We start from the raw sequence: 13,004 nt of genomic DNA on the forward strand, positions 1-13,004 counted from the left end.
CTTGGTTGATATAAGAGTGGGAAAACATAAGTGGCAGCAGATCTGCCTTTCTGATAGAAAGTATTCAGGAATAGGTGCATAACCTGCATTGCATGTAGCAATCACAAGTGTGGAACAAACAGCACCAATGTATTTCATGTCTTCCATGAAAAAGTACCCAAAACTGATGATGTGGAAAGTCAAAAGACTTTGCTAAGTTGTTTGAAGTAAACTTTACCACAGAAGTACTTGTCCTAGTGTTAGTAGTTGTGCATTAGTCCTGGTAGGCTGGGACTTTGTAGTTGTCGACCTGGCAGGTGAGTGGACCAGTTAGAAGCTATTGAAGTACGACATTGTGGTTAAAGACTGAAGAAGTAGTGGTGGCAAGACCATGAAAGTATATGCTGAATTGTGGTGGAACTATCCTGACAAATCCTTATTGCTGATGCATTTATTTTGTAAACTCTGTTGTGGAGCCATTGTATGGGAGCGAGGGGTCCTCAGGCCCCCTCGCGTCGTACGCTCCTCAGTACAAGGCTTGGACCGCGTGCCTCTGGTAGTGGTATTGCCCCTTGCCCTTATGTAAAGTTAACTACGGTTGACTGCTGCATAGATGGGACTACTGAGCAGGATACGGGGCATCCATCTTTTGTGCCCCCTTTCGACTCCATCTTGGGTAAACAGGCCTCACTGCGATAGTACAGCAATGCTCAGCTCCCCTTTCCACCGCAGCAGCCAAGGACAGACACACACCCACACAAGGCGCGCAGGCAGCTGGCTGGCCCCCACCCTTGCACTCCCCCTGCGAAGCAAAGCTCTGCGCTTCCATTCTCACGCTGAAGCTGGAGAAAAGTTGCAACAATCAATATGCTACAGTCAGGGCTGGACTGGGAACTAAAAGAGGCCCTGGAAATCATTACTGGGGACCAAAAGAGGCCCTGGAAATAAAGTTCAAAGTGGCCCTATATGACACATTTTCAGCAAGCCCAATGCTTTTCCTATGAGAAAATTTGGAAATACCACAGAAAAGAGGCCCAGGGTGCAAAGGCCCACCGGGAAATCCCCAGAGTTCCCTAAAGGCCAGTCCACCCTTGGCTACAGTTTTCTTCCTCTGAGATCACCGTTTGCCTGAAAAACGGCATGTGAACCAAGATGAGCTAAGCACTTTCTGCTCGATTCGCTCTCATAAACGTGCAAGCCACCCTGCACCCCCTGTAAGGTATTTCATTCAAGTGCCAGACCCTTGCCTGTGCTGCGAAACCCACCCAACACACCCACTACTAACCTTAAGCATTTTTATTATTATATATGCTTTTACTTGCACTAATGAGTTTGAAACCTAGAAAGAGATGCGAAACATAGCCTGATTCTTTTACATGCACAATAAAGGTCAAGGCCTTCAATTAAAGCCATGAATGACCCAATTGTACTGACAATAATCATTGTGTGTAACTTATGTAGAAATGTGACAAGTAGCATAAAATGTTTTAAATAATTTGTCATTTAGTATGCAACAATACTAGCTTAGGTAGTGACCACAGTGACCGGACCCTGACCTGCATGGAGCTCAAGATGTTTGACGTCTGTCAGCTACTCAGCCAACCAGGAGGAAGAGATGCTACCCACACCTACAGCACCACACCGTCTGGCCAATCAGGTCCATTTAGTATTTTTTGTTAGAGTTACTTTAACTAATATACATTTGTTGGCACTGAGGTAAATGAGTTAAGAGTTTTTTGGGTTATTTCCTAGCTGGAGAAATAAACCATCCTTTGAACTCTTGCAGCCGGGTCTCAGTGCCTCTTTCCCCAACAAGGGGTTTTGCCTGTTATTTTATTTATTTTTTCTCTCACACATAGTAAGATGGGGAAAGGCACTTACACCATCCTGACAAAATCATTTTTGTTGACACAGATGAACTGTGAAGTATTATTTTCAAAGAAGTAGCTGTGTGGCACTTTCTGCTTCAAGTGGAGAGATGAAGACTTGTTGCATATTTTGAACTGTTGGTCAAGGTCTGAATAAGAGATCGTTTGAAGCAAGAAGAACTTTCTTATTAGAACTTTGTTGCCAGACAGAACTTTCTTATTTTGAACTGTTGATTGAAAAACCTGTTTGAATCTGGGGAAGGGAATCTCACCCAGGTTATAAGGAGAAACGGTTATCAAGTTTATATGGAACATAACTGTTATTTCTGTTATATTTGAATTTCATTCATTACCTTGTTATGTTTGTTGTATGTATAACTGTGAGGGACAGATTCCTTTTGCTAGACTGTTTCCCTTAGTTTATTTTGATAGGCAGGGAAATCCTTGTCAGGGTAAGGATAGTGAGGCGTTTCTCAAAACCCCTTTCAAGTTAATAAAATGGCATCTTATGAAAAATCTTTACCAAGTTGACCCTTCACACCATGCACTGCTTCTGTCGAGACTGGAAGGCTGAAAATGCAGAAGCAGGTATCTAAACACAAGTTAAAGATCCTTCAAGTTCCAAGAATGCACTCGGAACAGTGACAGCTGCATCAAAGTTGCCCAGGAGAGAGCTGGTCAGTCCACCGGGTTAATGTAAATGTTAAATAACCTTTATAGGGCGCAACTCGCCTGTGGGCCTCAGTGTGCAGCAGTAAGAGCAGAAACAGGAAGTCTAGAAAAGCAGAAAGGGACGGGAAAAAGTAAGGAGCTTAGTCGTTGGAATTAAAGAGATACGTTTTTAGAGCTCTTAAATGAGGAAAGTTCAGGGCAGAGAAAAAGATGAGTGGGCAGCGTATTCCACATGGTGGGTGCAATAGAACCAAAGCAGGTGCCGCCAAATCGAGCCAGTCTATGGTGAGGCTGCTTGAGTCTATTAGAGCTGTTAGATCAGAGAGGACGGGAGATACATGGTCGCCTAATCCTTTTCTTCAGATAAAGAGGTTCTCTGTCACTGAGACACTTGTAAGTAAGGGGAATAATTTTATAGGCGACACAATGTTTAACTGGAAGCCAATGCAGGGATCTATGAGCCTCAGTGACATGATTCCTCTTGCCAGGCCACAAACGGCTCAAACAGCATTATTCTGAACCACCTGTAATGAGGCCAGGTTGGACGCAGAAGTGTCTGCCAAAAGACTATTTACATAGTCCAGTTTTGAGTTGGCCAGAGCAACACCGTGGTTATCAGCATTAGTTGTAGAGAGGAAGGGCTTGATTTGCCCAATAAGGAGAGTAGTGTAGTCACAGGATCTCTTCACCTGGCTAACATGCTTGTTCATGCTAAGAGAGGCATCAAAATAGACACCAAAAGTCATGACCCATGGGCTGGTTTTAATAGAGGTATCGGAAATAACAAAAGGCGGCAAACCTGGGATCTATCATAAGTTCAGTTTTGTTCCCGTTAAGGGTCAATGAGTTGTTAATCTTCCACTCCTCAATCATAGTATAGACAGAAGTGATCCTCGACCGATCCCCTCTCATAGTCGCCATTCAGCTCGATCAATATCTGGGTATCATCGGCGTAGCTAGTGTAGCCCACGCCGATGCGATCAAGAAGATCGAAGAAAGGACGAATATAGATGTTAAAGAGGGTGGTCCAGGGACACTTCCGAAGGCTCAGCATGCATGGATCCTTGAGCAGGGGTGGAGACTGGTTGTTCCCACTGTTCCAGGGGTTGAAGCACTGATGGGGGCCTTCTTGAGATCAGGACAGAAGAGCAGGGCTTCACTTGGACTTGGCTGGAGGCAATGTTGGTCAGCTGCAACGGTTGCCCTTGGGTCTTCAGCAGGCTGCCCTTCTTTGTACGGATTGGGGCTCCAATGATGATCTGAGGAATGGCTGCAGAAGATCTAGTTTTATCCAGGATTTGGACATGAGTCGCCACCAGGCCCACCAATGATAAGGATCTACACCATTCACACTGGCAGGGGCTGGCCAATCATGGAAAGCTACGGGACAAACATTCTGCCCAGCAAAAGACACTCTGCAACATGGATGTGGACTGGGATATCACAGCCACACACAAACTGCCATCTTACCAGGGAAAGTAGGGGTTTTCCCCTTGAAAGGGCTTTCCATTTATCGCAATTATGCACTGAGAGAGGAGGAAGAAGACCAAAGGACATGGCCAAAGTCAGGTGAAAATCTCATGGAAATGCCATTTTAGAGTATGTGCTGACCTTTACGGCATTATGCAGCAAAATGGAAAAGTGTAGGGAGAATGTTCATTTCTGTGCTAATTCCCTTGAAAATAGAGACACCCAGCTTTTTTGCTGGATTTAGGCTTGTGACTTTTTCCACCTGAGTGAGTGGGACCTTTTTCTCACTTGTGTTTTTCCGGACTAGGATTTTTGCATTTTACTGTTTTATGGAGTTTGACACTATACAAAAAGCAGATGCTCATGGAGATTGACACAAAGCACCTTAGGTGCAGTGCCAATGAAAAGTCCCTTGGACTTTTCTGAATGTTTGAATAGATTTTATTGGGTGAACTACGGTTCAATAATAGTAAGATTATCCTTTATCCCACTTCTCATATAACATTGTTTGTTACACAAACCTACTTTAAATGGATAGTGGCAGTGGTTTAATTTTTACTACCAGTGTGGATTTCTGCCGCAGGCTGGACCCTCAGCTGCAGTACATCACCCATGGGTGACCATTTTCCCCAAATGGCCCAAGTCTTCTTTTCTTGACATTTTCAGTTTGTTAGTTTCTTCTGGGCTTTTTGTTAGTTGATGCATGTTTGATTCCTTTGTGTGTTTTGCCTTTGGCGGGTTTCAGCCCTGAAGCACGCCCAGTCTCCAGTGTGTCTGGAAAGGCAGGAATTGAGGGAGGGTCCCGAAAATTCCCTGTCCTTTGTCTCTAGGTGTGCCTGAGTGAAATCCGTCCTGATTGGCTGGCCGGGTGGCTGACCTGAAAGGACAGCCCCCCTGCTGTGTGATTGACAGCATAGGCTGTTAATGAATATGAAATAACATAAAAAGCGAGGTTTTTGGGACTAGAGGAAGAGTCGACCACTGGAGAGGAACATCCGAAGAAGACCACCTGACGAGACACTAGCAACACCGTCCTGGACCGCGAAGTGTCCGGTGAAGCCCTGCAGCTGTGCTGACCCTGTTTTCATATCAACTGGGAAGACCCATACGGGACGGCTTCCTCCCTTGGGCTGGTGGGACCAACTAGCCTCAAGACAAGCTTCCATTTGGTGCAACCCACGACTTGCTGTGCCTCACCAGAGCTGCAGAAGCCCAATGCCAGGGGTCCTGTGACCATTGACGAGTGCATCGTCTTGCGAAGTCCGAATCCCACCAAATCTTCGTGGGCCTCCAGAGGACCCCACAGAAACAGGACATTTTGATCCAGAGTCCCCTCACCAGAGTCCAGGACTGAGGGAGCAAGCTTCTTCCAACCAAAGATATTCGTTCTTCATTGACACAGAGAAAAAGGCGCCAAAACACTGAAGTGCCGCTGAAACAAAGGAAATCCGTAGCTGAGGAGTCCCTCTCCCAAGTACTGCCACAGGAGCCCGCCAGACGTCCTTCCTTTCATCACCACGACCAAGGTCCAGGAACAAGGGTCTGCCAAGTTGTAGCAAGGAGGAATCCAACTGGAAAATCTTTCTCCGAATCACAGGTACTGTGGGTCTTGGGGTGTTCACCTTTTAGCCTAAGTTGTGCTTCCTATCTTGCACAATGCTTTTGTTCCACTTAAGAGTTGATATCAACTTGTGCTCTCTACAAAGTAGCTCACTTGAGTTACTGTGATTTCTGCTATACATGCTAACTTTGTCAAGACTTTACCCAAGAAGAAGTGCATCAGAACTATTGACTTTGTCCATTAACTTTGGCTGTCCTGGCTCCCTAAAGGCACCCTTCTAACTATACTGGCTTTGGCAGCACTTGTTCCCTCACAGGTTATACTTGTGGACACTATTATTGCTGGGTAAAAGTTTATCTGCCTCCCTTTGGGAGATTGTAATTGTTTTACATTGTGGAAAGTATGTTCTAAACCTGATTCTAACCTTTCCTTCCTTTACAACTCAATAACTGAATAGGTAACTGAAAATAAGTGTAATACGGACCTTAACTGAAATCACACGCGTGTGCTGGAAAACGTGTAAGCATAAAGTATTTACTAACTTAAATTGTTCTTTACAAATTGAACCCAAACTTTGATTGTATTTTACTAGTGGATAAAACCTTTTAAAGAATGTTTATTTAAACCTTGTGTATATTATAAATAAATATTTATATATAACTTTAAGTGTGTAAGTGCTACTTGTACTTACGGATTTCAATTGTACAGCTCTACAGCTCTACAGCTCACATTACCCCTCTTAAGATAAGCCTGGCTGCTCAGTCACACTACCAACTTGTGTAGTTCAGGCCTATATTAAAAGGTCAGTTACCCAATACCAAGCAGATAAGTTGTGTGTAGTCCTCACCAGTTGGACTGCAATAATTCTTACCTAACAAAAAGTGCACAAATAAAAAGTCAAAAAACACAGTAGGAAAATATCAAGGTAATGCACAGCTTTAAAAATACAATAAATCCCTTAGGGGAAACACAGTATCCTAACACTGATAGTCTTACGGACTGATCAGTTTTCCGATACAAAATTAGCACAAAGCAAGGGAAGTAAAGCATATACTTTACTTAACTGCAAAAAGTCAGGTCAGCAGGCAAACAATAGCAAAAAGAAAGGGTTTCCCATAAAAGTCCATAGGAGGAAAGCAGCAAAAATAAAATCTTTCCTAACAGTTAATGACGTCACCTGGAAGGGTTCTGAAACCCCACCACCCGCCAGCTCTGCAGCAGCAGCACTCCCAGCACATGCTGTACCTTTTATTTGGGCACCGTATGGGATGGGAAGAGTAGCCCAGAGCTTTGCACCAGTATCCACATGTCTCTGCTGGAGAGCAAACCAGCAGCACCGCCTCACGAAAATAAGCCGATTACCACCAAAACTGGAATTTTACAGAAAATACTGCGACATGCGAGTAATTCTGTGAGAGCATGTGGCAACTATGTGCCAATGCAGGACTCTAACTTTTAGATGTTGTATTACCAGCCACTCTTGAACATTCCCTTTGTCTTCCAATTGCTCGGTTCAGAGAAGTGCTGAGTGACTGATGCCGTGGCGCATGGAGGTATGTGAAAAGCAACATTGTGTTTATGTGCTTTCATTAAGCAGACATCAGTATTGATGTGCACTGGGAGACATTAATGCAATCATAGCTGACTGTCCCACTGAGTAACGCAAATATTCACACACTCACTGTCGCACACTCTTCCACTCCATGTCACACTCATACACATGCCATACACACACAGTCAACCGAAGAGTCACGATCACACACACACACTTTCACACATACATTAACCCACACAGACTATCAAGATTTTCTTTTTGCAAAATACCTTCATAGTTTCCAATGGAACCCCATTCTTTTTGCTCTGATTTTAATCATGTCCTGACTTTTTGAAAAGAAGTAAAACCTTCAGCTTAACTTCCAATTTTATCATGTATTTTGGGGAAACTGATCAGTCCTTCAGAATATCAGTACTGGGAAACATTGTTTCCCCTTTGAATTTTTGTATTTTTAACATTGCACACAGCACAGTACAATGGGGATACCTTTCCAACACCCTAGCTTTTTATACATGGGACCTTTGGTTACTTTTATATGCGCCTAAAGACAAGCTGGTGGCAGCAGTTGCATTTTAACTGTTTTAGCATTATTTTTTGGTATTTACATTTGCGTGTGTGGCTTGTGCCATAAAATGGCCATGCCATGAGATTTCTGCTTGTTCTTTGGCCTTATTGTAGTTAGGCTTTCTTCCTGATCTCTTAGGTCAGGCAAGTCCTTATAAGGTCTTGCACTTGCCCGGGAAAGTGGAGTGAGTGAGCGAGCGAGCGAGTGAGCGTGCGTGCGTGCGTGCGTGAGGGGTCTGGGATCGTCTAGTCCCAGTACACATCAGTAGTTCCAGAAAGTCTGCTACTGGGGCGGATGTGAAACCAGTTGTCGTCCCTGATTGGAAAGCTAAAGGCGGTTTGAATAGTGCAGATATTTACTATTGCTGGGCTTGGACTTGCTCAGAGGAGAACTTCTGCAGCTATTTTTGGGATCCATGTTGGAGCCAGGAATAGCTCGAAGAAGAGCAGACCCACGATGATCCGAAGACGGCGCCTGAAGGGGTTCAGCATCCCTTCCAGTGTCCAGCACGGTGAAGCCCTGCTCCTCTGTCCGATCTGTGATGACCCTGAGCAGTGGGTTCAGCCCTTGGATTAGAGGGTCAAACTAGTCTCGAAGCCTTGAAGGATCCAGCCTTTCAGAGTTTTCAGAAGTGTCCCTGGACTGCCCGGTGGGCTGACTAGCTCCCTTGTGGGCTACCTCACCAGAAGCATCACTGTTTCGCATTGAAGTCTTGAACGTTGGTGGTCACCAGCTCGTGCCACAAGTCACCTTCTCCCTGAATTCCAGCTCCCTATCTCCAAGGGAACCTTGTCCTGGAGCAGCTTCTGTGAGCACAACTGGAAGGACACCTGCCGTCGCCTGCAACAGTGATCATGCTGGAATTCGCCTTCATCCTGTGAAGTGTCCAAAGAAGGCCTGCATCATTGGATTCTACATTTCTTCGCCGACAGGGGTTGCATCTTGCAGTTTTACCCGACCAGAAGAATTCTCAAATCCGCAACTCCTGGGCACCTCTCAGCGCAACAAAGGGCAGAAAACCGAGCCCCCGGCGATCCAGAATGACATCTGGGAAAATCAGAGTCTGGGGTGTAAGTAAGCATCAGTGTGCCTGTCACCGCCCCGTCCTCCATAAAATAACATTGTGAACCAGTCCCCTTGTCTCCCCTCACATTTGGTCATCGAACCTCGGTCGGACATCCTGCCCCTGGGTTAGTCTTGGGTCTGGAAGAAAGGAGAGAACTTACCTATACTTCTGTAAATTGTTATTGAACTTTTAATTAGTTCGCAACTAATCGCCACCACAAGCCCAATGGATCCTTTTTAAAGAGAACTCATAACTGTGAGAAACACTCTGTTGAACCATGTGACCTTTGGTTTGGACTTCTAAGGTTAGGATATTGTACTTGTGAGTGGTTCCCATCATAATACGTCATCTGCATTACTTACACATTGTTTGGTTGAGTTATTTGATGTCTATTAAGTGAAGCTAATGGTGATTGTGTATGACAAACATTACATACCTGTAATCGTCTTTCTGATGCTTGTATCTGCTTAGATTCACATGCTTTGCATAGACCGACATCTATTAGTTAGTGCAAAGTATTACATAACTTGTATTCGAAAATCTTAACGGGACGCTGATGGGGGCACGTTTGTAATACTATCCCTACTGTGACATGCACTGTACCCATGGTCGATGTCCTTAGATTGTTTAAAAACTCACCCGAGGCTGGATGAAGTGTATAGTAAAAGCATAAAAAGTGGGAAAAGGTTATGTTGTATATGTACCGTCTACTCCCAACAAGGGGAGAATGGGTGGGTGCATGTGAATCTAAGCGATACAAGCATCAGAAAGGCAATTAAAGGCATGTAATGTGTGAACTGAACTGCATGTAGCTGCTCTACAGATGACCTCCAAAGGAACATTTGCAATAAAGGCCAATTTCGCAACAGTACTATGTGTAGAATGTGCTCTAGCTGTAAATGGTAGTTAATTGTTAGAGAACCTGTAACATTGCTGTTTGCATTTTTCTATGCATTTAGAAATGGCTTCCTTTGGGACAGGACCTCATTCTCTACCGGCAGCTAGGGAAGAACTGGTCTGTTTTCCTGATTGACTTTGTCTTGTTGAGGTAGTGCATGACAGCTCTCCTAACATCTAGTGTACGGTGGGTGTTAGTGAAGAATTGATGTAGTAACCCTGTGGGAGACTACACCAGCCTTATCCTCTTGGTATTAGGTAACCCACCTATTGGTATAGGTCTGTACTATGCAAGTTGGTAGTGTGACTGAGCAGCCAGACTTAACTCAAGAGGGGTAAATGTGAGCTGTAGCAATGAAATCCACCAATACAAGTATCCCGAAAACACTTACAATCACGGTTTTCTAGTAAAATAACTATTTATTTATTGAACAGTCAGTTTTAAATAAGCATTCTTTAAAAGGGCAATATATGTAGCAATCAAATACACTTCAAAATATGTTCTCAGAATTGACACAAAGCAAGTAGATACTCTTTAGAGATGCTTCATACACACTTCCTACACATTGAGGTGAATTCATTTTGACAGTAATGGCATTTATATCACTAGTACACTTTGGAAAATTCTGAGGTTGGTAAACATGAAAGGTAAAAAGGAAAGAAAAAGGTTAAACGGGTTCTCAAAGCATTTGAGCACTTTAAATCTTCCAATGAAGTCTAGATATAAACCTTTCCCAGCAATATTAGTTTAAAATCAATGTATCACCTATGAGGGACAGTAAGAATCAAAGTCAATGGACTAGGAGAGTCTGCAGGGAGCCAGGACAGCCAAAGTCATTTGGAGAAAAGTCATTGGAGCTGAGGCACTTCTTCGATAGTAAACGTCTGGCACAAAGTTAGAGAGTTTGTTGAAGAAAAATCACTGTAGGGTCATAACTGTTCCACTTGTGAAAGTTAGAGCTGCGATCAACTTCAACTCTAGAAAAAGCAGCTACTGCAAGTCTTAACTGAGAAGAGCAAGCTACAGACACTGAGGTAAGTACTCCAAGTCAGAACAGTACCGTTCGTTAGAAGAAGAGGTTCCAGCTGGCTCCTGTCTGGTTGCAGCGATGCAGATCCTGTGTTCCTGGGCCTCAATGGTGGGGACAAGAGGGAGGACGTCTAGGGACTCCTGCAGCAGCAATTCGATGGTAGGCGGCAGCTATGGGATCTTTTCTGATCAGCAGCACTTTACGGTTTCAGCTTGGGTCGTCCTGCTTCTGGAGGGTCCTGAGGAGCTTCCTGGAGCTTTTGGCCGGCTTACAGATTTTACACTTGACTACAGATTTCTCGACCCCTGGCACTCGGTTCCTGCAGCAGCAAAGAAGTACAGCCAGTCGGGGAAGGTCTTCCAGCAAAGTTCATCTCAGAGTTAGTTGGTCCCACCAATCCAAGGGAAGAAGTCGTCCCTTCCGGAGCTTCTCTTGTCGAATAGAAAAGAGTTTCCGCACAGTAGCAGGGCTTCACCGGGCAGTTCAATGGCCCAGGAGGATGCAGCAAGCTTCGTTCACGGTTTCTTCATCGGGTTGTTCTTCCCAGTCGTCGACTCTGTCTTCAGTCCCAAAACCCTCGCCTTTTAAGCAAGTTTCTCCCATTCATGCACAACCTAGCTGTCACTCACACAGCAGGAAGGCTGACCTGCAAAGACAGCCAGCCAGCCAATCAGGACTGTGTGCATTCAAGTTTCCCTGGAGACTAAGGACAGGAAGGTTTCGGGCACCTCCCACACTTTCTGCCCTGGCAGACACACAGGAGCCAGAGATGGGTATCAGTACTGAAGCCCGCCAAAGCCAAAACAAACAAAGCGCTCAAACCTGGATTGGCGCGAGAGTAAAACCCAAGTAAGACATCACAAACAGAAAATGGTGAAAAAAGAAGACCGGGGCCATTTTGACAAAATGGTCACCCATGGGTGATATACTGCAGCTGAGGATTCAGCCTGCGGTAGACAAGAACAATGGTAGGAAAATTAAAACCACTGCCACCATCCATTTGAAGTAGTGAGGGTAACATGTTACACGAGTATGTAGGAAAAGGGGCTACCAAGTAACCCTCTAGCACTCCACATAAGATGGGGTGTGCTGGACGTAGGGAAGTAAAGTCAATTTCACTTTACTATTCTTGGGAACTGTAGTTCACCCAAGAAAATGTATTTAAACCTTAAGAGAAATCTAAAGGATTTCTCTGTGACACTGCACTGAAGGTGCTGTGTGTCACCATACAAAAAGTAGATACCTATGGAGTTTGTCAGACTCCAAAAACAAAGGAAACACATAATCCAATTCAGATCAAAATACATGAGAGAGTGAGAACAAGGGCTCACTCTCTTCAGGGTTGAAATTAAAAAGTCCTATAGTCCAGCAAAAGAGCTGGGGGTCTCTACGGTTGAAGGGAATTAGCACATAAGTGACAATTCTCCCTAACACTGGGCTCTCTTCAGAGTTCTGCAGGTCCTGAAAGAATGCTGGCAGTTCAATAGATTAGTTGACATGGAATTTTTAAATGAAATTTGGTGAGATACTTGGGTGCGTTCTTAAGACAACCTTGTTTTTATGTATTGTGATTAAAGGTTCTCTAATGGACAATGCCTGGAGCTCACTTACCCTTCTTATAGAAGCGATAGCAATAAGAAATGCAGCTTTGTAAGGGAGATCTTTAAGGCTTGCATTATGCATACGCTCAAAAAGGGGGACACATGAACTTACGTAGAACAATTTTTAAATCCCAAACTTGGGGGTGGATTTGCAAGAGGGCGATATATTCTTTTGACCCCTTTCATGAAGGCTTTCACGACTAGAATTTTCCACCATGAATCCTTGCTTTGTGAAGCTGTGTATGCAGAAAGTGCAGCTAAATTGACCTTTAAGTAATTAAAGACCATACCTGATCCCAACAAGTGAAGTAGATTGTGTACTATGACAGATGGTGAAGAGTCAATTGGATTTACATTTGACTTTCTACACCATACTACAAATCTTATCCACTTATTAAATTTGCAGTGACTAGTGTTTTGTTTATGTGTTGCTTTTAATATTTCCATGCATCTGCTAGCTAAATTAGGATGTCCGAACTCTATGGCCTCAGGAGCCAAGCTGCCAAGTTGGTTGTGTGAGTATGTGGATACAGAGTTGAACCTTGATTCTGTGACATGTTTTAAGGGCAGTTTAGCTTTATTGGTACTCCCGGCATAGTTGATTACTCTGTGCCCTGACCTGGTGAAAGTGCTGCGGTGCTCCCCTGCTCCGCCCGCTCAGCCTTGCCTTCACCGGAGGTGTTTCGCTCGCGACGCTGGAGCTGGGAGCCTGCCGGCCGACACAGGGAGAGGAGGGAAG

General features: G+C 44.4%; 1 protein-coding gene across 1 annotated transcript in view; it reads right to left on the bottom strand.

Annotated features, from left to right (window-relative positions):
• Nucleotides 1–13,004, bottom strand: part of RIOX1 (ribosomal oxygenase 1) — a 603,487-nt gene that overhangs the window by 101,055 nt on the left and 489,428 nt on the right. The gene's annotated exons all lie outside the window — the stretch shown is intronic.

Source organism: Ambystoma mexicanum, chromosome 4q (assembly GCF_040938575.1).
Source record: "Ambystoma mexicanum isolate Mex_15411 chromosome 4q, UKY_AmexF1_1, whole genome shotgun sequence".
NCBI lineage: Eukaryota > Metazoa > Chordata > Amphibia > Caudata > Ambystomatidae > Ambystoma > Ambystoma mexicanum.